The sequence below is a fragment of the Ambystoma mexicanum genome, chromosome 9 (assembly GCF_040938575.1).
Source record: "Ambystoma mexicanum isolate Mex_15411 chromosome 9, UKY_AmexF1_1, whole genome shotgun sequence".
NCBI lineage: Eukaryota > Metazoa > Chordata > Amphibia > Caudata > Ambystomatidae > Ambystoma > Ambystoma mexicanum.
The window spans coordinates 117,265,631-117,292,230 of record NC_090931.1 but is presented as its reverse complement, the minus strand read 5'-3'; positions in this window follow the sequence as shown (position 1 = coordinate 117,292,230).

Sequence of the window (26,600 nt, the reverse complement as noted above, 5' to 3'; positions counted from 1 at the left end):
CTTGGTAACTGGAAATCCCTATTGTTAAGAACAACCTGAAAGCCAGATGCCATACAAGTTGAAGGCATGGAGAAATTGGTGAAGTGGGTATTATTATTTCGAAGAATAAACATATTTCTATTAATGAAATTGTTGTTTGCCTTGCACACATATACCTAATTAGCAGACCATGGATAGAAGGAACCACAGTTTCAATTACTCTTGATATTGTGCTTAAATCACAATGATACAGAGTTATTACAGTAGATGGTAATTATTAGGAGATGTATTCAAGGATCTTAGAATGAGGAGAACATGTTAACATCAAATAATAAAAGGGCTTTGTTATGCTGTGTATCAGATAAGTTGTACTCTCTATTATGAATATTCAAACTTCACTTACAGCACAGAACAAAATGTTTTGGCAATACTGTTCACCGGGGACCAGATTATTAAAGATTTGGGACTGGTGCAAAAAAGTGCAGCACATTAATTTAACACCAATTTTTCTGCTTAGATAATTGGGAATTGAGCAAACAGATTTGCCCGCAATTTGTATTATAAAAAAAAAAATGGATTTATCTGTAGCCGGCGAGGGCGCAATCAGAATGAAAAAAACATTCTGATTGGCCCTCGCCGAGACATCACCCGGCCAGGAATCCCTCGGTCAGGATTCCACTGCCATAGTCCCTGCTCCAAGCCTCTCCACGGCTGAGAGGCTGCCTTCACTCCCCGCCGGGTACTCAGGTAAGGCTTTTTTTTTTCCTTCCTCTTTCTTCCCTCCTCTCTGCCCTCCCCACCCCACTTACCTTCTTGCTCCTTTGTCCCCGGTGGGGGACGATGGCAGCCTCCAGCCGTGTGGAGACTTGCAGCAGGGCCAACCCCTCTCCGCGCCTCCACACGGTTGGAGGCTTCCATCGCCCCCCGTCGGGGACCCAGGTATGTTTTATTTCTTTTTTGTTCTTTTTTGTTTCTTCGCTCCGAACCCCACTTACCTTCTTCTCTGTCTTCTTTCAGGAATGGACGCGCTGGGAACACTTCTGTTCCCAGCGCGTCCGCTCCCGATAGCGCCATTATAGGGAAAAGTAACTCCATTTTCCCTTTCCCAGCGGCCCTTTTCTTGGTTTTTATTTATTTTATTTTTTCAGAAAAAAATGCTTTTAGTGTCCCGGTCACGCAGATATTGCGGGCCGTAGGTACTAATAGCAATATGCCCCTGAGTCGGTAATGCCCCGCGCCTTCCGAGGCATATTGCTTAAATATGTTTGATGAGTAATATGAAAGTAAATGCAGCAAACAGATTACTTTTTATGTTATGCAGCAAACATGGCACCAAAAAACAGTATGATTTATTTTCCCCCCAGTGTAAATGTTTGTAGATAATACGGGTTTGTGAGAAAACCGGTTTGCTCCATTCAATGTTATCAAAGCATTTGGCCCCTTTTTGGAACTCGTTCAAATGTTTGATAATCTTGCTCTCAGGCAGTCAGGCAATTGACTATCGCATCCTTCTGTGGCGCCCCTTTGCTCACTCTGGGTAACCTCAGGATGGCAAATGAATGCCATATTTTCGGAATGCAATTTTCTCGACACAATTGTGCCTAAACATTTTTTTTTCTCGCATTTTTTTACATTCTTTTATTTTTTAAATGGGGGTTACTAACGAAACCAAAAAATACATCTAAAAATAAAATAAAAATCCAAACATTTTTTTTGCCATTTCTTTTTCGACAAAATTGCATTTCGAAAATATGTTTTGGAAAAATTAACCAGATACCGACTACCCCAATACCACAACTGTGTTCCAAATGATTCACTGTGGCTGGGATAACTACATTTAGCTAGAACTCACAACCTAGCCCACATATGTGTAAATTTAAAAATACAATCTCTTTGTCATTATAGGCAATGTCCAACCTCACATATTAGCAGCGAAGGTAAACTGCTGTTTGTCGGGCATGGGGTGGTGGGATTCCAAAATGTGAAATTAAGATTTATATCTTAAAGTGTGACACAGTTTTATTGATTTTCCCAATTAAAGACCAGCACAGCGAGACATATTTCAAGTTTCTACAATGTTCCCGGAAATCTTCAAATGTGTACAGACATTTTAGGCTATAAACAGCCGATCAGAGCGATCCCACATGTCTGAAACACATGTGCAGTGTTTGCATCAAAATTAGAGAAACATGATTTTGACACTCATCCTGGAAATCATACCAATTTGTGTAAAAAGTCTAAGTGCCTGATTAATGGAAATGTGCACTGAAATCCTACAGGGACGGCACTCAGAGAAGGACACTGCGTGAGCCTGCATGCAGAATTAATAAATGCACACCCTGCGTAATCATTGAATTTACTGTGCAAAGTAACCGTAATTGCAAATCGTTGCCGGAACACCCCCGAAATGCCCACACATAAAATATAAACAGCCAGAACAGCTACCTTTGCGCACTCCCTGTGCGTGAAAACACGCACCCTTCAAACAGTGTGTGGGGTCCCCCGCAAGCAGGCCTGCATCTCGTGGACCCTGAGAAACCCTAATCTGATGGGAAATGCAGCCTGCTTTATTGGACCTATTAAAGACCCTCCTGCCATGGTTCTTTCCATAATTGAACACTGGAGGTGGTCAGCTTCACATGCCATTGCCTCTAAGGTAACTAATCCTTTTTTCAAGTGGGCTGGACCTGTCAGTCCAAGTGCTATGTGTCATTATTTTGCACCTCTGTAGAGTTTTCCAATAAATTCTGGCAGAGATCAGTACCAAGTAAGGGGCCCAAGATACTGAAATGTTGAGTTGGCATTGCTACCCTACCTCTGTTTCTTCTGAACTCAGGCCCCTTTTCCTTCACTGTTAGAATGCTTCTCTTCATCTTGCTGCATCAGTCACTACATTTAGACTAAGGGATTCTGCACTCCACCCTCCACCTTGTATGTTTCCTCAAAAACAGGTGAGGGGACACTTGGGGAGTCATCCTTGGAGATGTTTGAGGCATTTTCCAAGAAACTGGTGTAGACTTCTGGAAGAAAGGACTATGTTTCCAGCTCTGATTAACTGACGAACACCAGCTCTGAGTGGTGATTCTATGAAACCTCTGCATGCAGGTGCAGTTATACCTGCCTGGCACAACGGCCCAGCCTGCAGATTTGTAGTGTGGTGGTCCAGAAAGGGTGCTGGTATGGTGGGACCGGCACCCTTATTTCCAGACCGTCACAGTTGTAATGAGGCCCATGAAGAGACAGAGAAAGAGGGAGATATAGAAAGAGGGAGAGAGAGACAGAAAGAGAATGAGGGGGAGAGAGAGGGAGACATATAGGGACGGTTTCTACAGAAAGAAAGTGAAATCGGAGCTGTTAAAGAGGCCAGTACTATGAGTTCCAGGTGGAAATATTTTGATTTCTATTTTTGCCCTGTTAAGCCTGTTCACGTGACCCCCTTCTCACAATTCATTGTTAACTTTTGACTGTGCTAAACTCTGGTTCATAGCATGTACTGCGATTTTGCCCCACTGTGGTTTTGCTCCTGGGTGTTCCATGATAATTGTGCCCCATTGTGGATTTACTCATAGGGGTAACACTTTAACTATGCACTGCTGCAATTTTGCACAGAGCTTCCTCCCCCAGAACTCTGCTCATAAGTTTTGCTTTGCAGATTTCCTATGGTGTGATTTTACTCTGCTGTTGGCTTGGAGCTTGTTGCTGTCTGCTCCCATATGCACTGTGATTTAGGAACAGGAGCAGTGTTGCGGCTGTGTCTCGGGATGCCAGCCCATACCAGATCTGCTAGGGATCTTTCATCACAAGTCCACTACTAATAGGAACCACTGCAGCACATTAGCACCGCCACATAGCAAGAATGCTCAAATACGACAAAATCGAAATACCCCAAGCAAAGAGTGACAGGCCACTCTCTGTTATATCCTGGAATACAAGAGGATCATTCCATCCCTTCGTGATGGGGGAACTAAATTGGTCGGAGTTAGATATGGTGTGCCTGCAGGAAAATTGGTTGCAAGAAAGACCTATACTGGATGGCTTTACATCGCTCCTAAATCCTGCAATAAAGTGACACCTCGGCCGCCCCAAGCAGGACTATTAACTCTGATCAGAAATTGTCAAGCAAACAACTCTACAGCTCAAAAGGCTTTGTCATTCATCAAAAGACGCAGAGAGGAGGTTTCTAACAATCATTAATGTCTACTCTACCGCTGTAAAAACCTGCATAAAGGAAATGCTTCAGGTGGTTACAACAGCAGTTGATGAGGCATAAAACCTAGGGGATTCCTCTATTCTTTTGGGAGGAACAAAGGCAGAGGTTCCCAAGTTTTATCTGAGTCCTCTAAAGCTCAAGTTAAGATAGGTATCGCTTGGATGTTATTTGCCAAAAGTTTGAACCTACATATGATCAATGGGCATTTTCAACCACAAGGCCTCCGTAAGAACACCTGGAAAAGAGGGACCCAGTCATCAATTATCGATTATATCTTTGTAACAAGAAACCTGATTGACACAATTCAGGGGCTGGAAGTATTGATCTCTTCTGCCAGTGACCATAATATCCTAAAACTGACTTGGTACAGTAGCCATTGGCCTGTCAAGGGGAGGCAAACAAAGATGACAGGGATTCATCTTTCCAACAATGGCTGCAGACTGCGAATGAGGAAAGGACAGATAAATCAAGCATCAATTCTCTCTGGAGAAAGTTTAACTTGCCACAACTGAGGTTGAATTAGAAAGAATTAACTATGTTCATTACTTAGCACCATTTTTGGTTAAACATGGGACGGAAAAGGCGATCTCTGAGGTCCAGCTACATACTTATAACCAAAAGCTAGCCCATAAGAAAAGGGAAATGAAGGCTGCCATCCGCCAAGTAAGGAGATCATACCTGCTAGACTGGGAACCAATGGTGAGAAAAATAATAAAAACTGTTATTGAAACTGTCTGAAAGGCTATAAAAGTTCCCTGCTGCATTTAGATGTGGAACAAATGATGCTAAGTATCCACTCTAAAAATTCAGATGCATTGTGGGGTCTATTATTGGGGGCATCTTTTGACCTGAACTTGTAGCAGATAAATGGTGTATCAGAGGCATGCTGGTTGGAATTCTTTGAAACGCTACATTCCAACACAGGTCCTGGATTAAACTTGACCCTGAGGCCCAGAAAACTATGGTGCTTAGATTTCGAACAAGAGGTTCTGATTTACTTCATCAAACTTGCAAGTCCCTCCAAAGCCCCAATGCTGTCTTGAAACAAAATCCAGAGAAATGGGCTAATGTGCTTGAATTGATTCTGGAGATAGTTATTTCTACTGAGTCGATCCCAGCTTCTTGGACAATGGCTAACATCATTCCAATCTTCAAAAATGGGAACAAATAGCACCCTAGCAACTATTGTCTTATTTCACTATTCAATGCCCTTGGTAAAATCTATTCTACTCTTTTTTTTAAAGACACTAACATGATTGATACAATAATCAGCTCAATATGATGTTTTCCAGGCCGGATTTGTTAAGGGATTGGGCACTGCTGCCCTATTTGTATTCTTTCAATCCTAAAGGAAAAACCCCTGAATGCAAAAGGTACGTTGTTTTTGGCATTTGTTGATTTCCAGAAAGCTTTTGACAGCATTGACAGGGAATGTCTGTGGTGGAAACTGACAAACTGTGGATGCCCAGAAGATCTGGTGCCCCAAATAAGACGTTTACACTCAAACAACTCAATCAAGATCCACCTTAATACTGAGGGGCAACTGACTGATAACATTACATCAAACCGCAGAGTAAACCAAGGTTGTCCACTGGCTCCTTCTATCTTTAATTTATTCATCTCTGACTTGAATAAAAAACTGGACAAAGTCAGGTGTTTTCCACCTTCAGTAGAGGGGGTGAAGATTCCTTGTCTGCTATATGCGGACAATTTAGTCTTAGTTGATCAAACTGCAGTCGGTCTTCAGACACAGCTGACAGCCTTGATGAATTATGCTCTTGAGAATAATCTAATAATCAACATATCAAAGAAAAAAATCCTAAAAATTAGGAATGGAAATCGACCACTTAGAGAAGTCCCTGATGGTTTATCGATGAGGAGGAATTCGACATGGTGAAAACCTTTATATATCTAGGAGTATATGTCTCACCAAGTACGATAGAATCAGCTGTGGGGATAAATCTGAGAGAAAAGGCAACAGCTCTCTCAAATCAGGCCCAGATTGTAAAGCACAGATTTTGTTGGTACTCCATGATACATGTTTTGGAAATCTATATACCTATGGTGGTTGTGACACTGACATATGGAGCGGAAGCCTTGTTGAGGTTCACAAAAAAAACACTGGAACATTCTCGAAGGGATCTATTGGAACAATCTACTGGGCGTGCCTACATCTATGCCTATCCAATTCATAAGGCTGCACATTTGCTCGCTCGAAGCATCCGCTGAGTGTAAAAAGCAAAATAATTGTTGGCAAGTTCCTTAATCCAGAAACACCATCAATGATGGCAATTATCAGATCTGCCGTTTTGAGAAATGATGAAAATATGTGGAGTAAATACGGACTCAAATGTTGAGAAAAAATTGCACACTGTAGGAGTTTCTTTAGAAGATCTTTGGAATGCTCTGGCGAAAGTGAAAAAGAAACTTTGGACTTTGGATTGGATCATTACCGGGGATGAGTTAACTGAGTACAAACTGTACTACGATTCAGCCAAAGAGCCGAGAAGAATAAGCTATCTGCCTGACTATTAGGAAAATTCCTGGACCCACCATACAGAACGGACTACATGAGAATCCTACTGAATTTCTGTGGATCTAATGAAGTTTTGTCTAAGTGGGATAAAAGGAAGATCATCTCTTCAGATTACAGGTTCTGTAAAGTGATTAGTCAAGTGGAGAACCTCCAGCATTTATTTTCAGATTGCAAATCACTAAGTTCACTGAGAACAACACATTTTGGAAAATGTGTCTGCAACTTTGTTAACCTGACGACAGATGAATGGTGGCCACTGTTGAGGAGTGGAAAAAAACAGTGTCTGTCTCTGGCTGCTGTAAAAGAGAAGGCTTAACTCTTATAGACAAAGCCAACTAATCCTGCAAAGGCGATGGGAGACTGTACCCTTATGATTAAGGATGATGATTTTGAATTTTATTTAATTTGATCTGTATTTTTGCAAATGTCTTGTACATGAAACTGTTAAGCAAATAATAAAAAATAAAAAAGTAAGGATGCTCAAATACCTATTGCAGACTTGCCTGACTGCTCCTCACACTAACCTGCTCAAATTCTAGATTAGAACAAACAGAAGGGATACCAACTAAGCTGCCAAACATGACCATTGAACACCCCTCTCAATAGACATCAAACATCAGAAGCTCCCCTTCCTTGGGGAGGAAGAATAGCTCAGAGGCAACACGTTTGTCATTAAAGCAAGGCAGCTAGATATAGGTTTGAATACAGATCCTGCACTTAGAAACCACTCCTGGTATTAAGCTTGTTATAAATTAATAATTATATAAGATATTTTTCCCAAAAATATTTTCACCTCACAATCCAACGTTTTTATTGAGCACCAACCAACTCATCCTTAAGCTATGGGAACAAAAGGCTCACCGCTGGACATAGCAACCTCAAGTGTTGGGAACAGTGAACAGCTCAGAACCAAACTAACAGGCAATACCACATGGCAGTGGAGCAGGCATAACATCTACTAACATTCATATAAGATTACTACAAAAATCATACATTTTTATTTTATTTTAATAATGCGTTTACCAGTTGCAAGTTCAAAACCTAAATAAATTATACTAGGAACCTGATGTTCCCCCTTTTTTGAGAGGGTTTTCTGCATTAGACCATTAAATGCATATCCAAGTCGTTGGGGTGAGAATATTTTGTCCGCAGGTGAAAAATTGTACATTCGATTAATCTTGCACCAAAAAGTCTTGTAATTTAGATATTTAATCCACCGGAGGCGATTGTCCAGATAGCATCATGGAGAAGTATGAAAGTGCTGCTTAAACCAATCAGAGTGGTCAAAAACTCCTCTGACTGGATATCAGGCTGCTACACCAGGCCAGTTATAGTGCCCGATTTATTGTTATTATTGGCATTGAAAATATGGTACTTGAGTGTGCACAAATCCGTGTTTGACGATTCATAGAATCGAATGCGCAGTACTTTTCCTGGACTTGCCTGGAGTTCGTGCAGGCTCGGTACGTCTCTGCGAACTGTCGATGGCCTTGCATGAGACTCCATGCAGAGCGTGGGTGTGGCTTGCGCACAGGGTGGGGAAGGGGGGCGGAACACCAAAAATTGGCAACTAATTGCGAAAAAGTGGGCATTCTGAGGGATGGCCTGCAGGCAGTCCCTGGCATGCCCAAAATTGCACGGCACAAGACGTACTCATGGATTTGATCATGCAACCACTCAGTCAGGAAATGTCCATGCAAATCCTTCCTACTACCTGCTACCCGAAGGCCAGCGTAAGTACACTTATGCATAGGAATGTCAGAGGAGAGGTGGGTTTGCTTGTCGGATTTTGCTGTGCGTGTATGCAACCAGGATTCGGGTCCAACTTAGGGGTGCGTGTACGCGGTGTAGCAGGGTGCAGGGATGGTTTACGGGGGTTTGCATGAAGATTTTTTGAGATTTCAACCGAGTTACAATTTTTTTTTTTTTTTTTTTATTATTTTTTTTTATTATTTTTTTTTTTTCGGTTTATTACAAACCTTTAAAATAGACAAACAAACATAAACCAAACAGTATCCCGACATCCTCCCTTCAAGAAACCCCTCTCAAGTTCACTATCAATCAGGCAGAGCACTGACCTCCATCCTCATCAGTCGACAATGCATTCAGGCGAGTTTCAATTATCATTAGAAGGCGAATCAGTGGTAGTATCAGTTTCATGTCCCATCCTTGGAACATATGAGCCCACCAATCGTCAGCGTTTTTTCAAACCATGTTGTCGGGTGTACCAGATACGGTTATGGGGGACCCTGTGCAGGGTCCCAGTAATGCAGGCCTGCTTGTAGGGGACCCCACACACTGTTCGAAGGGTGCATGTATTCATGCTCGGGGAACACAAAAAGGTAGCTGTCCTGGCTGTTTTTGCTTTGCGTGGGGGATTGTCTGGGATGTTCCGGGCGCAACTTGCGAATACAGTTACTTTGTGCAGTAATTTTCATTAATACACAGGGCAGGCATTATTTAATCTAAGCGCAGGATCGTGCAGTGTCCTTCTTGGTGAGCGGCCCCTGTAGGATTTCTGTGCAGATTTCCATGAATCAGGTCCATAGTGTATGTGGTGTTCCAGTGCACAGATTGCCCGTAATTATTTGTTTCCTTGATCCGTAGGAAGGCCAGCCATTTGGTCTGAGTCAAATATCATGGAGCAGGACCACACATTGCATTTTATGTTTTCATTTTTGTGTGATGCATCCAGTATGAACACCTTTGCTTTCTTGAGTCCCTTTTTGTTTACAGCAATTGTCAGGAGTGCACTTGTAATGCTATGTATTATTTTTATTTTTTAAGGCAGCACTCATTTCCTGGTGTAGCATGCATCAATGTCCCATGGTACCACCAAAGGATCAGTGGTCTATTTAGTCCTGAGTATGTTACTATGCCCCAGCTGTCAGCTACCAGTTTGAGCCCCATCAGCTCCTGTTACCATGGGTGTTATGGGGGCCAGCTATTGGCATCAAGCCGGCCCTATTGGTGCTATGGACATCAGCACCTTAGTTAGAGGCCCAGTGCCTCGGGGGAGATTGCTGGGGAACACCTGGTCTTATGTAGGGGCAGGGCTGACCATACCCAGCACGTGCAGATCTTGGCCATCGTACTGGCAAGAGGGCCCCACAGCACCATGGCGTGCAGGCCCGTGCTCAGGCAGTGTGGGCATGCAGGCCTAAATGAGACACAGACTCAGCCAGTCCATCTTGGAGTGTGCAGCCGTTCTGCCACACAGGCCTGCAGTTGCTCCTTTTATCAACTCGGGCCATGACGCAGTTATCGCCCACCTTAAAAGGGTGCTTCATTTGGGAGGGCCACACATAACACTGCTCCTTTTTCACAATGAACAAAACAAATGTTACTGAAACATAAATGATCCCCCCTCCTGTTACAGAATGACAATACTTATACCACTTGGGAATTGTTGGGTAGACGAACCATGCAATAGACCAAAGATATACACACAGGGGCTCAGGTAGTTGCAGACGTATGACACATATCGAACAACCCACACATATTCTGCGGGTGACAGTTGGGGTTGGCAAACTGCTGGCGGTATGCTGGCAAATCTACCACATTTTGCAAGACCCTTTATTAACCTGGGGTAAATTTAACTTCAACCACTGAATGACACCATTGTTATCTGCTGGCACCATTTAGAGCATACCTACAAACTACCGGAGAAAAGCTTTGAATCCATTTAACTGAGACCACTTTAAGCATATAATTTACGTGCAGGCTCACAGTATTTAAACACATGTTTACTGAGTCTTGTTTGAGGACTTGTAGGACTTCCGGATACCAGTTCACTTTGCATCAGTGTCAATTCAGGATAGTCACTGCAACGGGTCAAGGTCCTTTGATAGCACAGTTCAAAGGCTTGCAAAGCCGCACTTGGGATCATTAGGGGCCTCATCAGTGGGTAGCAGGGTGTCTAGGCTGCACCACATGATGTTGATAGGGCAAGGGTGACCCAATGTTACTCACCCCCTCTTTTTGGCCATGCTCCCCCAGGCAGGAATGTCTCTTTACTGTAGTGGCACAGGAGGGCACACAAACACTCATACAGTGCAGCAACCCTCTCTTACTCGTTACTCTGTTTCTTGGTGGCGGGTGGCGGCTGTCAGGCAGCGAGACGTTTGTTGGCCGGACACAGGTGACAGGGTGTCTAGGCCACTTGTTAAACTACTCTGGGTAGGGATCACTGCTCCTTCTTTCCTTTTCCCCCAACCAATGTGGCAGGATGTCTGGGTCCCTTCTTCTACTCCCTCAGGCAGTAGTCACTGCTGTTGATGGGGCAGCAATCTTGGCCAGTCCTATTTTCCTTCCTTCCTGGAAGGATAAATGGGCAGTTGGTGTCCCAGTTCAGGGGCTGGTACAACCCACACCCGAGGCCACATCGGCCTGGTCCATAGATGGTTGAGCAGGCAGGGTGACACTAGTGGCAGAGTGTTAAGGCCATTTGCTAGGCAGGCAGGGTGACACTAGTGGTAGGGTGTTGGGGCCACTCCATTCATTTCCCTCCCCCAGTTAGGGATGCTGTTCTTTCTGTGAGCTCTTTCCATGGAGCTTATATGCTGTACTTTCCTTTCCCCTTGTGCCTTCTCATTCTTTTCATCTGCTCTTTCCCAGAGCACACAGCATACTATCACCTCTCCTTTCCAAAGAAATGTCTTCCACACTGTTATGTTATTTTATTTGAACTTTCACAGCGCACGATCACCAGAGGTATCTTGGCACTATGGGAGAGAGAAAGAGGACCACCAACTATCTGCCACTGCTTGTTAGAATAAAAGAGTCTTTAGGGACCTTGTAAAGGACAAATGGTTTGATAAGACCTTAACCGATAGCAGAAGATCGTTCCGCATTCGGACAGCGGCCACCGAAAAAGCCTGATCTCCAATTCGTTCACGGCGATAGTAGGGCACTATAAGTAGGCCCTCCGATGCTGAACGCAAGTAGGGGGCAGTAGCGAGCAAACTTGGACTCAAGGTTTTTTCGACCAATCCATGGAGTGCCCGATGCACAATACAGAGTGTCTTAAACTCAATTCTCTGACTCACAGGGAGCCAGTGCAGGGCACGCAGAACTGGGGAGATGTGAGCTCCATACGGTGACCCAGTGGCTACCCGGACGGCCAGATTGTGTAGGCACTGAAGCCGTTGGATCAGACCTTTAGCCTGTGCAATATATAACGAGTTGCAATAATCCAACCGGCTAAGCACCAAGGCAGCAACAACCGGTGGGTGGACAAAAGCCGGCAAGAATGGAAGAGCCCTCTTCAATGTCTTAAGTTGGAAGTGACCCACTTTGCACATGGGAGAGACTTGGTCATGCATAGACAGAGAAACCAAAAGGGTCACTCCGAGATTCTTCACCTTCATCACTGGAACAGGGAGATGACCCAAGAAGGAGGGCCAGAAAGAAGACACCCACAGTGAAGTGTTGCGGGGGGGGGGTGCCTACCACCATCATTTCTGTCTTGTCTCCCTTTTACCTGAACCAGTTCTGGCCCACCCACTCACCTACGGCAGCCAGGCAGTGATGGAGGCGCGAGGACACCTCAGCAGGATCAAGATCATGGCGGATCAAAAACTTGGTGTTGTCGGTATAAGAGTAGCACCTGACGCTGAGGGAGCGGATGAGACAAATTAGGGGCTTGATGTACATGTTGAAGATAATTGGCGACTAGGCAGAACCCTGTGTAACACCACAGGAGAGGTGGTAGGAGTGCGAAAAGAAGGGAAGACGAGAGAGCACCTGAGTGCGATCAGCCAGGAAAGACGAGAACCAGGCTAGAACCTGACCTGAAATCCCAATCTGAGACAAACGGGGTGGGGTGGTCAACATTGTCAAAGGCTGCTGAGATCTAAAAGAATCAAGGCCCCCACCCCACCAACATCAACCTGCCTGGCCATGTCGTCCTGAACTGACACCATTACACTTTCTGTGCCATGACCAGGCCTAAAACCCGATTGGGCAGGGTCATGCAGTGTAGAGGATTCCAAAAAAGAATAAAGAAGGGGAGATACCAAAGTCTCCAAAAGCTTCATAGAAAAAGGCAGGAGAGAGATGGGATGGAAATTAGAAAGAAGGGAAGGATCCAGTGAAGGTTTTTTCAGAAGGGGAATCACAGTGCCAATCTTGAGTTCACCTAGAATGACCCCCATCTGGCAGGAGGTATTACCGCCGTAGTAAGTTCCATAAGTACGTCAACAGAGATCTTTTTCATGACTACTAATGGAACCACAGTAGAGTGGGAACCTGATTTAATGCACTGTATGGGCCTCATGACCATTTCTTCAGTGAAAGGTGGGAAAGTAGACCACTCTCTCAATTCAGTCGGGCCACCTATGACAGATGGTCCTCCTTCCAGAGTGGTAGCCAGGGAGGACGCCTGGATCGTAGTGTGAATATCATCAATCTTTGATATAAAGGACTGGGCCAGAGAAGCACAGTGATCCTAAAAAGGAGTAATCGCACAAGTAATTTTCTCAGAAGAGGACAGAGATCTAACCTCTGAGAAAAATGCCTTTTGCTGACATAGAGCAGTCTCCACTTTCTGAGCAAAATAGGATTTTTCGCTTCTAGAATAGCAGAAAAATAAGCTGCTGAACACGCTTTGTGTTGTGCTCTAAGATTGGGGTCATAGGCAATGTGCCACTTACGCTCCATCTGTCTTAGATTAAGACGTGCGGCTTTCAGCAAAGTGGTAAACCAGGGCTGAATAGGGAGCCTACGTGGTTGAATAAGCCGCCAAGGGACCAATATGTCAGCAGCTTCCAGCACGGAGCCGGACACGGTGGAAAAAGAGGAATCAGAAGCTGCCTGAAATTTAGTTTTGACCAGAGTAACAAAACCCTGCAAATCTGCAGAACGCCAGCCACGCTACCACAATTGCAATGAATGGGTTTTGTGCTGAACCCAGTTGTTTTTAAGTGTGCAAGTGGTCAGACCACAGTATCTGTTCTATAGATGAAAGGGCCGCCAGGTTACCATTAGCCAGCTCTAAATCCAATGTATTACCCAGTTTGTGCGTGGGTCCCATGACCAGTTGCTGGATATTGAGATCTGTTAAGCTGGAGAAAAAAAACTGATCAAGCACGGGTGGGGGGGGGGCTTCGGCTATTAGATTTTAAATTAAAATCACCCAGAACAATCAGATTGGTGTACTTCAACAAGAGATCAGCCACCAAATCCACAAACGTGTCAAGGGACCCTGCATAAGAGCCTGGGGGGAGATAAACAATAAGAAGATGACAGGTTAAGTGCAAAGAAATAACACATCTGGCTTCCATAGCACACTGTAGGGCACCGGAGCTCGCATTTCAGTGCACTCGTCACACCATCAGACGAGTGGTACCCATACTTTTCAAACATGACCCTTGTTCAGGGATGATGTTTCGAGTATGTGCCTTTTCAATGCACATGGTCTTTTGAATTATAACTGTCGCCTACTATTTTAGAACCCTGCACTTGTGAGACAATGGAACTTTGCACTGTTTGTGTGTCTTGCATGGGGCATAGTCTGTGTTGCTTCTCCATTGCCTCTTCACAGTCAGCTGCTGACATGTCATGTGTCCTGTACACACCAATGAGAACAAAATGTGTGCACCTAGTTCTTCCTTTTTTTCTCACAGAAGACATTCATTCATTTTTCTCACTGCCAAAGGCACGGGATCGTACAAGGCCTGTTTGTAATTTTGATATTCACAGCGCGTCACGGAGCGCTTCACTTTTCACCGCCAGTAGGGCCTGGGATTTTCAGAGAGCCATCTGCACTTATCTTTGACGCGGAGCTACGCAGTGCTTCACCGCGGGGGAGGGGGGGGGGGGCGAGAATATCCATGGAGCAGCAAGGCTTCTCTCTCCTTACCTGCAGCTCTGATGTCATAGCATGGAAATAGTCACCGCTGGGGCCTGGGATCTGCAGGATCCATTTGCATTTATAGGCCATTGTTCCCACATGAGGTGCTTTATCTTATTACACCACTCTGTCATGGCCTGGGTCCTTCAGAGAAGGGACACACTATTTTCTTCTGCTCCGACGTGGAGCACTTTACTTTTCACCCTCAGGCAGCACGGGATTACTTTGGGGCTTGCCGGCATGGCGGGAGTGCATGGATGCTCTTCTGCCAGGTACACATAACTGCGGGAGGACGCAGTATTGATATTTCATCGCTCCGACATGGAGCATTTAATTATCTTGACTGCACATGCGGCACAGGTCTGCCTCAGGCAAAACACTGGTCCATGTTCCCAGTGCATTCACCCTCTTGGGCTGGCAACCCTGGAGTGGACCTGGCCCCACCATTCCTCCTCCAGGCAGGAGCACAGCAGTATGCCGGGTGGCAGCGGTGGGCACGGGCGCGACCCTTCAGCATTGTACGGATTATCAGAAAAAATGGCACTAAGGTGTGTAGTCGGGGACCTTTCCTCTAATGCTTTTTCACTTCTGCATCAGCAAAGCATGCTTACACTCCTGCTACAGGCTTGATGCAGTAGGTATGTGCAGGCTAAGCTGTGAGTAGGGTCCTAACAAACCAACACTGTCATTGCAGCCTCAGCATACACCTGCAAACTGATTTCAGCCTGCCGCCCTTTCCTTACCACACCCAACTGCACCACCCTCGCCAGGACATTGGTCATGTCTAAAATAGATTACTGTAATGCTCTGTACCTAGGGACTAGTCAACATAACCTAAACAAACTCCAGGTTACGCAAAATAATGCTATTAGAGCTGCTGTCAACTTCCCTAGATCCTCGCACATCTCATACACCCGGCGAAGCCTTCATTGGTTACCATTCGGCCACAGAATATCACTCAAAACGCTCGCTCTCACACATAAATGTGTGAATAATCAGGCCCCCATTTACCTGGTAAATCGCGTTGTCCATCACTCTTCCACACACCCACTTAGATCTGCCCAATCTCACAGCCTCAAAGTATCTAGATACAAACTTCAAAAAGCTGGTGGGGTGAGCTTCACTGACCTCGCCGCTAAACTTTGGAACTCCCTGCCCAATCCTACCAGGAATGATTCATCCTTCCACTCTTTTAAGCACTAAGCCAAGTTATGGCTGGCTACCCAAGATGTATAAACTGTACACTCCACATCGACTCTGTACCACACTACAGATCACTCATCTTTGGTCCTTCTATCTGCTCTTGCTAAAATCTTACTTTCTTACCTCCTTGTACAGTTGCTTCCTTTATGTAATTCTGCTTACTTTCCTGCTTTCTATCTATTCAGACTGTTTACTTCCCGTGCATTTTACTATGTAAATTCTTGTAATTTGTACCTTTGTCCATATGTAACTGTAACAAAGATATGCGCCCAGAAGCCTCGGGGCAAGGTGCGTTTTACAAATAAAACAAATACAAATACACATCCAACCTACTTCCTTAAGAGATGTCATAACACCAAGTTATGAGGAGGAACTCGTGATGTAAATTGGATTATTTGAGTTCTATGCAAATTTCGCCAAGGTCTGCATGTTGAATAACTCTTCTCTGCAAATCGAACATTAAGGGTTGCCACTGCTATTGGACATGTTAGCAAAACACGCCATTCCTTTGCACTGGCGTTGTGACTCCTCGAAGCAGGCAGAAACCCTTCAGTAATTTTCCACTGAAAGCGGTACCAGCATTTCGGAGATGCCAGCACAAGGGGCTGTGTGGGCTGTTATCTGCTTGTTGAGTGGTGTGGCCTCAGCTTCCTCCAAGAAAATACAATTCAGTGATTGACAGGTTTGGCCCTAGCATCTTTCTGTGCTCACCATTATTTCATTCAGCACTTGCGTCGATCACCATTTGTTCTTTGCACAGAACACAGACACCATCTGGAGGCCCATAGTGGGGCAAGTGAGAGCAGAGTGTCCCCTGGATTAGCTAGATTGGCTGCAAATATCAATAACATCATTATTATTAACAATGTAATCCCAGAATCTGCAATGTTACTGTCAGGAAGTTGACCATCTACACGGTGGGTGTGCCTGGGCTTTTTTGAAATGTTAAATGAAATTGAATGATGCTAGATAAACCTCTGAAAAATGTGTGGGGCTAATCTGAATGCATGTTCCTATGCTCACCACATGACATGTACATAGACCCATGTACTCTAGTTGGACACTGCCTAGAGGTGCAGTCGCCCGCCATGTTAAGTTGGGATCACTGGCGTAACAGGGGCCCCCGCAAGCCCCGCAACCACATGTTCTGGAAGGGGGCACCACTTGGAGTAAAAAAGATGTTTTTTTGCAATTTTTTTTTTTTTACATTTTCTTTTTTAATTCATTCTGCATTTCTAAAGAAATTATTTCTGTAACAGAAATAATTTCTTTATGAAGGCCGAGTGAATACAAAAAGTCCTGTGGCTACCCCCACCCCATGACATGAAGACCCTAGGTTGGAGGCCTCCATGTCATGGGGTGGGGAAGCCCTATGACTTCAAAAAGAAATAGTTTATTTTTGAAGTCACTCTGCCTTCATAAAGAAATTATTTCCGTTATGGTTCAGTCCTTAACAGAAATAATGTCTTTATGAAGTCAGAGTGACTTCAAAAAGAAACAATGGGGCTCATTACGAGCATGGTGGTAGCCGTGCCTGTATGGCAGGCACGGCTACCGCCATGCTCGCTACAGGCACCGCCTCCCGCGATTGGGCAATAAACGGCACATTACAAGATGAATGGGCCGGTAATTGCCCATTCGCGGGTGGCGGTATTGCCGGGCTCCCGATCCCCATTCTGCCCAATGGGGCAGAATGGGGGTGGCGAGCATGGTTGCACCGGCACCGCTGATAACGGTGCCGCCGCAATTACGAGTTATGCTTGCAAGTGCCTCACAGCCCGCCAGGTCTTACCTGGCGGGCTGTCAGGAAACTTCGAGCAGAACTCGTAATGCGGCGGGACGGTATGAACGTTGCCGGTACCTTACCGGCACCGTTCATACCGTCACCGCCAGGGTCCTCATGAGGCCCAATGTATTTTTGAAGTATTATGGCTCCCCTCAACCCATGACGTGTGCGTGTGTGAGTATATGGCGAAAGAGTGCACGCAAATGTATGGGTGGCTGGGTATGCGTGTGTGCATGTACCTTTATGGTGAAAGTGTCTACACTTAAATGCATAGGTGACTGTCTGTGTGAGGTTATGGTGAAAGGGTGCACACTTAAATGTATAGGTGACTGCCTGTGTGAGTGTATGGAGAAAGGGTGCACACAAATGAATGGGTGGCTGGGTGTGCGTGTATGGTGAAAGGATGCACACTTAAATGTATGGGTGGCTGCCTGGGTGTGTGCCTGTGTGGTGAAAGGTTGCACACTTAAATGCACGGGTGGCTGCCTGGGTGTGTCTGTATGGTGAAAGGATGCACACTTAAATGTCTGGGTGGCTGCCTGGGTGTAAGAGAGCACTCTTAAATATATGGATGGTTGGGTGTGCGTGTTTGTTTTATTATTTGTAATGCGCAAGCATACTCTAAGGTAACAGGGCGCAGCGGTTACATGTATATGCGAAGCTTAGTTACAACAACAATATATACATACACACAGTAATAGTAATAGCACGATTATATACATATATACAGATAAACACATGCAGGAACAGTATGTACATATGGCAGGAATATGAAAGGACTGGACATCTGGATGTGTTTGAAGGCCTACGTTTTCAACCATAAGACAACCTTAGATCAGCAGTTTTGATAGGGCAAGTGTGTGTGTATATTTGATGAATGGTGTGTGTGCTTGTGTTCAGGGGAGCAACAAAACCTACATTTCAGGGGGGATAACTTTTCAAATGTTGGGAGAGGTGCTAACTTCACCTGTGGTGGGGAGGAGCAAACTTATTTGTGTGGGGGCATCTAACTTCTTTACGCATTTTAATGAGACTATTCTAGTGCAGCTTCAATGTTACAAGCAGTTAACTCTCGCCTTTAGGTCTGAAAGCACCCACTTATGGGCTGCTGTGAGAATGACTGGTGTCCTGTTTCCGCTCTACCCTTCCAAACACTCCCCTGGCATGCAAGTACTAAACCCACATCACAATTTCAATTGCTTAAAACATTTGGCATTTGAATGCAGGTACTAACAGTGAAATGATGTACATTAGTAATTGCTGGGCTAGGCCCTTGTTAACGGCAAAACCCATGTGCCGTTTAACATCTGTGTCCTTTTCTGTCCGGCAACTGCTCTTCAGGTCAGCCTGGTCAAGTCAACATAGCCCACAATTTCAGTGGGGGTGTGGGGGTAGTGCTGAAGCGCAGTCGGCTCAATGGTGTTGCACCACTACTTGTGTTTAATGCCTTGATTAATTATTGGTAATCTTCTTTACACCTAGCCCTATTCTTCCTCATCCCAGTACTTGTGTATGAGGCAGTACTTGTGTATGAGGCACTATGCCTCATACACAAGTACTGGGATAAGGTAGAGGTACATGAAGGTAATGCCTGACTTAGCTACCTGTAATCGTCATTACTCCTAGTCCCACTCTTCCTCCAGTACTTACCAGTGAGGCAAGGAGCCTCATACGTAACCACTGGGACAAGGAAGAGGGACGTGGAGGTAATTCTGGGCCAATTAGCTGATTTTGGATGTTGGGGTAGGTGATGGGAGGGAGAAGGGATGTGTGGGGGGTTGGGATTGTGCAATAAATCATAATGATCATCCATGTCCATGCTAAGCAGGCATGATATGTGGTATTAGTGGCTAGATAGGCATTTTGGTGCAGCCAGTCTAGTCATTCCTCAGTTTAGTATGACTTTTTTTAACTGGGCATTTCTGATAAAGCAGTCCTGCTAAGTGTAATTACCTGGCTAGACTGGCATTTGGGTTCTGCCAGTCTAGCAGTTTATTACTGCGGCACTGTATATTTTTCTGGGTATCTGTGATAAAATGATATGTTATGATATGATAAGTCATTTATAACGCACCTGTACACAAGTGTTTTCAGGCATAACAAGACAAGAGAATGAAAACGGAGGGAGGAAAAGACAAATGATCTTACTAAGCCTTGTGTCATTCAGATCGTGCAAGTGCGAGAAGGAGAAGTGCAAGGGGAAAGGGAGGGGGGAAGTGCATGGGAGAGGGGAGGGTAAAACAGGGCAGCAATGCTCTGAGTAAGTGCCGCCAGGGCAGCGTGGCTCTGGGTAGTGCAAGGAGAACAAGGGACTGTAGGGTTACAGTTACAGCCCCTATCTGCGTGGTAGGCCTGGAGGCAGTGCAAGGGTGACTGATCAAGAAAAAGCCTGGACTTAGTGAGACAGAGGGTAGTCAAGAAACCAGTTGGTGCAGCGGTCAGGTAGGTCAGCAGGGGAGGGAGAGAGAGAAAACAGAGGAGAAGAGGAACGTTTTGAGCTGCTTCCGGAACTTCAGGTGGTCCGGCTCAAGTTTGGGAGGGTCAGGGAGGCCATTTCAGAGGGAGGCGCCTGCAGGGGAGAAGGATCTACCCCCCCCCACTCTCTGCCTGGAGAAGTATCTAACCCTTAGGGCTCGAGAAGGAAGGTATTTTGGAAGATAGCGTTGGATGTAGTGCGGATCCCAGCCCCAGAAAGCCTTGTGGGCAATGAAAAGGGTCTTGAACTTGATCTTTGCAGCCACCGAGAGCCAGTGGAGAGATTTCATGGCTGGAGAGATACAGTCCCTGGGCTTGAGGCCAAGGATAGGTCTTGCAGTCCTGTTCTGGATTAGTTGCAGAGGGTGGAGAGTAGAGGAAGGCGGATTGAGAAAGTGGGTGTTGCAGTAGTCCAGCCTAGAGAGAACCAGAGCTCCGGAGACAGTGAGCTTCTGGGGTAAAGTGAGAAATGGAAGAGTCCCTTTGAGGAGGTGCAGCTGGTAGCGGGATTTCTTGGCGACGTCCGAGATGTGAGGAGAGAAAGAGAGAGTGGAGTTGAAGATGACACCAGGAATGAACGAGAGAGGAGAGTAGGCTGAGGGGAGACTGAAGGAAAGCTGAGTGTCATCCGCATAACACTGTAAGTTAGAGGAGAAGGTAGAGATCAGGTGGGTCAAAGGGGCAAAGTAGAGGTTGAAAAACCAGGGTGAGAGGATAGAGCCCTGAAGAACGCCACATGTAGAAAGAAGTGCGGAGTGAAAGGGCCAAGGTTGGACCTGCGAGGGGCGGTCCAGGAGTAAGGGTGTCAGCCACTCCAGGGCCTGATCCATGATGCCCAGGTTCTCACTGAGTCAATTGATCAGGATAGTGTGGTTGACTGTGTCGAAAGCAGAGGAAAGTTCCAGGATGTTGAGAACAAAAGGAATGCTGGAATCAAGGTTAGAGATCAGATCTTCACAGGTGTTCAGGAGAGCAGTTTCCGTGCCTCTGGCAGCTCTTAAGCCAGACTGATGGTCATGGAGACAATCAACAGATTCAGTGTGGAGAGTAAGTTGGCAGTTGGCCAGCTTTTCCAAGAATTTGGGAGAGGGGAAAGTTACAGTGTCAAAAGAATGATTACAGAAATCGCCAAGGCTGGATCGTGTCAATGTGGTCCTTGATGGTTCTGGAGGAGCAGGAGAGCACCTGTTTCGACGACACTTCCATAGATGGGACTTGTCTAGAAACCTTGTCAGGTGTTAGAGAGAAAGAGGAAAAAGGAGGAGGAGAGGGAGAGATGGCCAAAGGGGGCCGAGAAAGGAAGAGGAGATAGTGGACAGGATGTCCTGTGTTTTAGCAGAGAAGCGAGAGGCCAAAGCCGTCCAGAGGGCCTGTTGAGGGAACAGGAGAGGTAGAAATCGCAACAGGATTGGCCAGTTGATTGCAGATTATAAAGAGTTTGGTTACGTTGTTAGAGGCCGTAGAGACGCAGGCTTGAATGTGCGCTCTCTTCTTGATGAGTCTTATTGCTTCGACTGGCATTTTGGTGCAACCAGTCTAGGTATGTCTTAATGTTAATGTAATGTTATTATGTGTCTACACTGGTCTACATTGTGCAGCCGTTGGACATGTTTTCATTGTGGCATGGCATTTTTAATAGCAAAACATTAATGTTCATGTGCACTGTTGGTGACTTGCATGTTTTGGATTGCTGTTACTCTACACAACAATAGCAAACACTGTTGCTTTTTAGTAAATTTTTCTCAGAAAGTGTGTTGTATATTGCATTAAAACACATATTTATATCTTTCTCCTAGTGCAGTGTGTGGCATACCCCTTCAGCAACACTTTTGTGCGTATTGCGCAAGCGTGGTAATCTAGGGCGGCCCAGAGTGTGGCGCGACTCGTGATTTGTTGCCGAGTTGGGGGGCCCCCTGAGCATGGCTTGCAGGGGGGCCCCCAGACCGTGTGTTACGCCACTGGTTGGGATATGACAGGAGTGCACTATGCATCTTCAGAAGGGTAAGGACCCAATATTCCCACTGCCATGGACAGCCTAATTAACTAACAAAGGCTCCATGGATCTGTCCAAGCCTTTTGTTGACCCCTGTAGCTGATGGCAGAAATTCACATACCATTCAGAGGGTAATTCAAACAGGCCCATATGGGGTCTGGCTGCAGAGGATATCAAAGGAGACAGGAAACACCAACAAACTTTCATATGCTACTGTGTCAATCTGAAGCCAGCTCCAGCCCTCAATATTAATTGACAGTGAACTGTCATGTCTGGGACTGCATGTTTACAGTAGTTCACCCTTCAGGCGGACCACATTCATAAGGTGTGAGAATGTGGTTTGCTGGTGCCAGAGAGTCTGGTCTTGCTGCAGCTTCAGGGGTGACCTGCCGCTTTAATCAGGATCCGCAGAGAGCTCCATTAACCAGAGAAATTACAACTACAATTACAATTACAATTACAATTACAACTCTTTAGGCTTAGCCTACACCAATCCCTGTGGTCCTTTTGGCTTTAAAAGAGAGAGGAGCCTGTCTTTTGCTCATTCATCTGAATGCTTCACCAGAAGCAGAAGAAAGAACTCATCATTGGACCCTGGCTGAAGGTACAGTCTACCATACATCTTCCGCCAGTGAAGGAAGGCCCTGACCTCCAAGCGGGACCCAAGATCCCCCCCCCACTAAACATCTCCCAGGAACAGAGGGAGATAATGAATTCAGAGGACCTTCCACCTGCTCCAGAACCGGTACCCAGCCAGCACACAGCGAGCCCTACTAGGATTTGCAAGAAGCTTCCTAGGTGGGAAGTGAAAGAAGGTCTCTGAACCCAAAACTACTGACATGGCAGCTGCCTGCAACACACTCCTCTGCTTTGGGCCATCTGCTTTAAAGGACAACACACACCCAGTGAAGAAGCTAGGAGAACTGCAACACTGAATATTGTTATGCCACAGTCGCTTAAAAGACATCTGAGAAGTCTCGACCAGTGCTTTAGAACCTGCACTGAAACAGCGATTCCTGATCCAGAGCAGTAGGTTATCCTTCCGCCGTTTGTCCAGCTTCTCTCACTGAACTGTCTTGCCGTCACTGCCCGCAGCTGTCTCCCATCTTCAACTCAATCCCAGAAGCCTGCAAAGTGCACTGAAACTGACACAACCAAGACCACCTACAAGTACAAGGTACATTGTGGTTCTGTCCTCCTGGTCCTTCTCCGAAGGACCCTAGAAACATTTTAAGACCCATTACTCCCTTTGTGTTGAAGCCTAGTAACTTTGAACTATTGTGATTATTTACTATACCGACCACCCTCCTGTCAGTATCCAGAGTGCCTCCCTTTGCCTTCTTTGAATCTGTCTGTCCTCTGAATTCCTTTACAGGGTGGGTTGTATTTCGTAGTGTGCTAGAACTGTCTGTTGTGATAATAATTAAGTAGGTATTTGTAAACAACCTTCACTGGACAGTGTCTTTTATCATTGGGTATTAATTGTGTTTCGCTGTGTTGCAACTAACCAACAATCCACAACCTTTTGAAGATAAGCCTGCCATTCCATCCACGTTACCAAAATTGGAAAAGGAGGTTTATAATGTGCTTTTGTTTCCAAACTGTTTGGATCCATTCTGGTGTACTAGAGGTATGCGGCTGATTGATGGTTTAAAAAAACAATATTCATCCCTGGATCACTGGTGCCCCGGAAGGTGATTTGTCACAGTCACCACACACGGTTTGCCTTGACTCCCACTCAAGACAGCCTGAATGTGAGTTGTAATAACATTGCAACAATGACTTAGACATGGTCCCACTTGGGTGCATCACGAGCAAAGAGAGGCATCAGGCGTAAAACATTGACTATTGAAGAAGGGAGCACATTGAATAAGCAACAGTGAGCCACTCACAAGTAATCTAGACAAAGACCTAATTTTCTATCATAAGGATGCCCCCAGAGAGAGTCAGAAGCAAGTTACTGCAGGTGGCTGACCAATTTCTTATAGCTTTTCAATCATAAAGTGACTTGTTTATAGGCCGTTTTTTTGTCTCGTGACCTGTGAGTTATTGCTTGTGTTTCTGTAGATAAAGCTCTCCTGACCATACAATCCCCCCTTTAACCCTCTGGAAGTGCCGCCGGTTCCCTGGGACAAAGTCAATATAAATTTAGATGGTCTGTATCCTAATATTTCTACTGAAAAAAGAATTGCCAATCTTCTGATTTATTGTTCCTGAGAATGGACAATGGTCAGATGAACTCATTTGGAGAGAAGGTTGTCCTGAGACCATAATTTCAGAAAATAGAGTCCAGTTTATAGCCACTGAACTGGCTACATTTTTCAATGTGCAAGGAGAGTCCAACATACAGCACCACACTATCACACCCTAAGTCAAAAAAGTTGGTGAAGCGTTTCAACCATACTGAAAGATACTCAAAGGTAGGGTCCATACCCCCATTTTGAATAATTGGGTTATTCGGAAAGCAGTTGACCAGATATCCTCCCCACAGTCAAGCATGGTACTTTCTTTTCTGGAGATTATAATGGAGAGATGCATGTCTTTGCCATAACAACCGTGGCGGTTTGTCACTAATGTAAAACCAAAATGATATTCCATTCAGATGTCCGAGGGGTCTAGGCCAAACTGCATGACAGACAAGAGTACACGAAAAATGGTGCATGCAGTGCACACATCCACCTTCTTAGTGGGGTACTGTGTTAGTGAATGGTTGCCTGGGCAAGGGGGTATTCAGAAGTATTCCCCTACCGCAGTCACCCAGTCCATGGAACAATCAGGACAGCTGAAGGCAGGGCATAGAATATTTAGAGAATTTCCCACATCTGGAAACGTGTCCAGTCCAGGTGCCCTCACCTACCCCTCCTTGGGGCAGATTACTGCTACCACAAGGGGACTTGAGGCCATGTGCCATGTTCCCAATAAAGTCGGCACACTTCAATATCTGGGAAACACTTTACAAGGGCCAGATATTTCTTTACAGAGGAGTCCCTTGTTCTGTGATCACACATTCACAGGATGAAGTCAAATTTTCGGGACTCTCCGTTAGAATGTTAGTAGAAGCAAAATATCCCTCATTGTATGATTCTGCTCCACGATGCTGTAGAGAGGTGTTCCACTAAGCTCTGATTCCAAGTACCATGTATTGGTTTCAGTTGCTTTTTACTGGTTAAGTTGATTCCATTACCTCTCTCAGTCATTCACAAGATTGCAATGGCCTAGTCTTTTGTTACAATCTCTATATGATTGTAAGCATTTTGTATTCTCCCTTAGAACCTGGCGAGGGTCAATCAGAATGTAACAAATATTCTGATTGGCCCTCGCTGGGGCATTACCCGACTAGGAATCCCTCGGCTGGGATTCCTTGCCATTTTTCCCGGCAGGTGGTGTGGCAGATCATCAGCCAATGAGGAGGCTTGAAACGGGGCCATCCCAGCTCGAGCCTCAACACGGCTGGAGGCTGCCATTCTCCCTCGCCGGGATTCAGTGTTTTTTTCCTCCCCCCTCCACTGCAAGTGTAAGGAAAAAGGGGTTTGGTTTACCCTCACCCTCCCCATACATTCCACACGAAAGGGACCACCTGCTCTTGCTGTAGTGGGGGGACGCCTTCCTTGCCCTTCCCGGTTCCCAGTGGACCAGTCCCTGGCTTCTACAGAAGTAGGGATACTGCAAGATACATTTGGACTATGTTTTGTGTACGCCAGACACCATCTTTGGACTAGGCCGCCTTCGGGTATCTGCAGCGCCTGCTCTCCCCTCTGCAGTGCCACGAACAGCGAACACTGACAGCCCCCAACTTTTCCTCCTGGCCTGTGCCACCCAAGTCCATTTCTCACAGATGTTCTGGAGCAATGTTTTGCAAGCAAATGGTGTATTCTTTTCATCCTTCCTCTGAGATCACTGCCCTGCGTGTGATCGGGCCAAATCATGACTTGTGGCCCATCCGTCTCCACAAACACGCTCCTGCGCATCTCACCGCCACTGTTGGAAAGTTACTGCCTGTTCAACCATGTCCCTCTCCAGTCTTCTTTTGATGTAGCAGAAGTGTGACCCTTCCTTGATGACCACCCTAGAGTGCCCCCAATGTAACTAATCTCATGTTGTCATATATTCTGCCTTAAACCAAAACATAACAATCTATCCCTTCCCGCTCTGAAGTGCCAGAACAGACAACTGTTAAATCCACCCCCAGTAAGTCACCTGGAGGGCAAAGCCCCCATTCCCTTCACCCCTCCGATGATCTAAGGTGGGATAATGTAAATAAGTGTGTGCAATTTATAGGCCTCTATAAAATGCCAAACGTATAGTTTATGGGTTATTATTTACTGCATGTCCTGTGATAGCATCTAGATTAGTTAGACAAGTACCTGCCGCCTCTCCTGGACATGAACTGACCTTCACCTTGAATGGACCAGCCCACCTGAGCCACGTGATGCCGACCAGCTCGCAAAGCTGCCAGCTAATCTCGTGGAGCCTGCCCCTACTAGGACCCATTCCCTCACCAATCCAAATATAACTTGTAGACTGTATGGAAAACGTCATCTATGATGCTGTAACCCTTCAAAATGT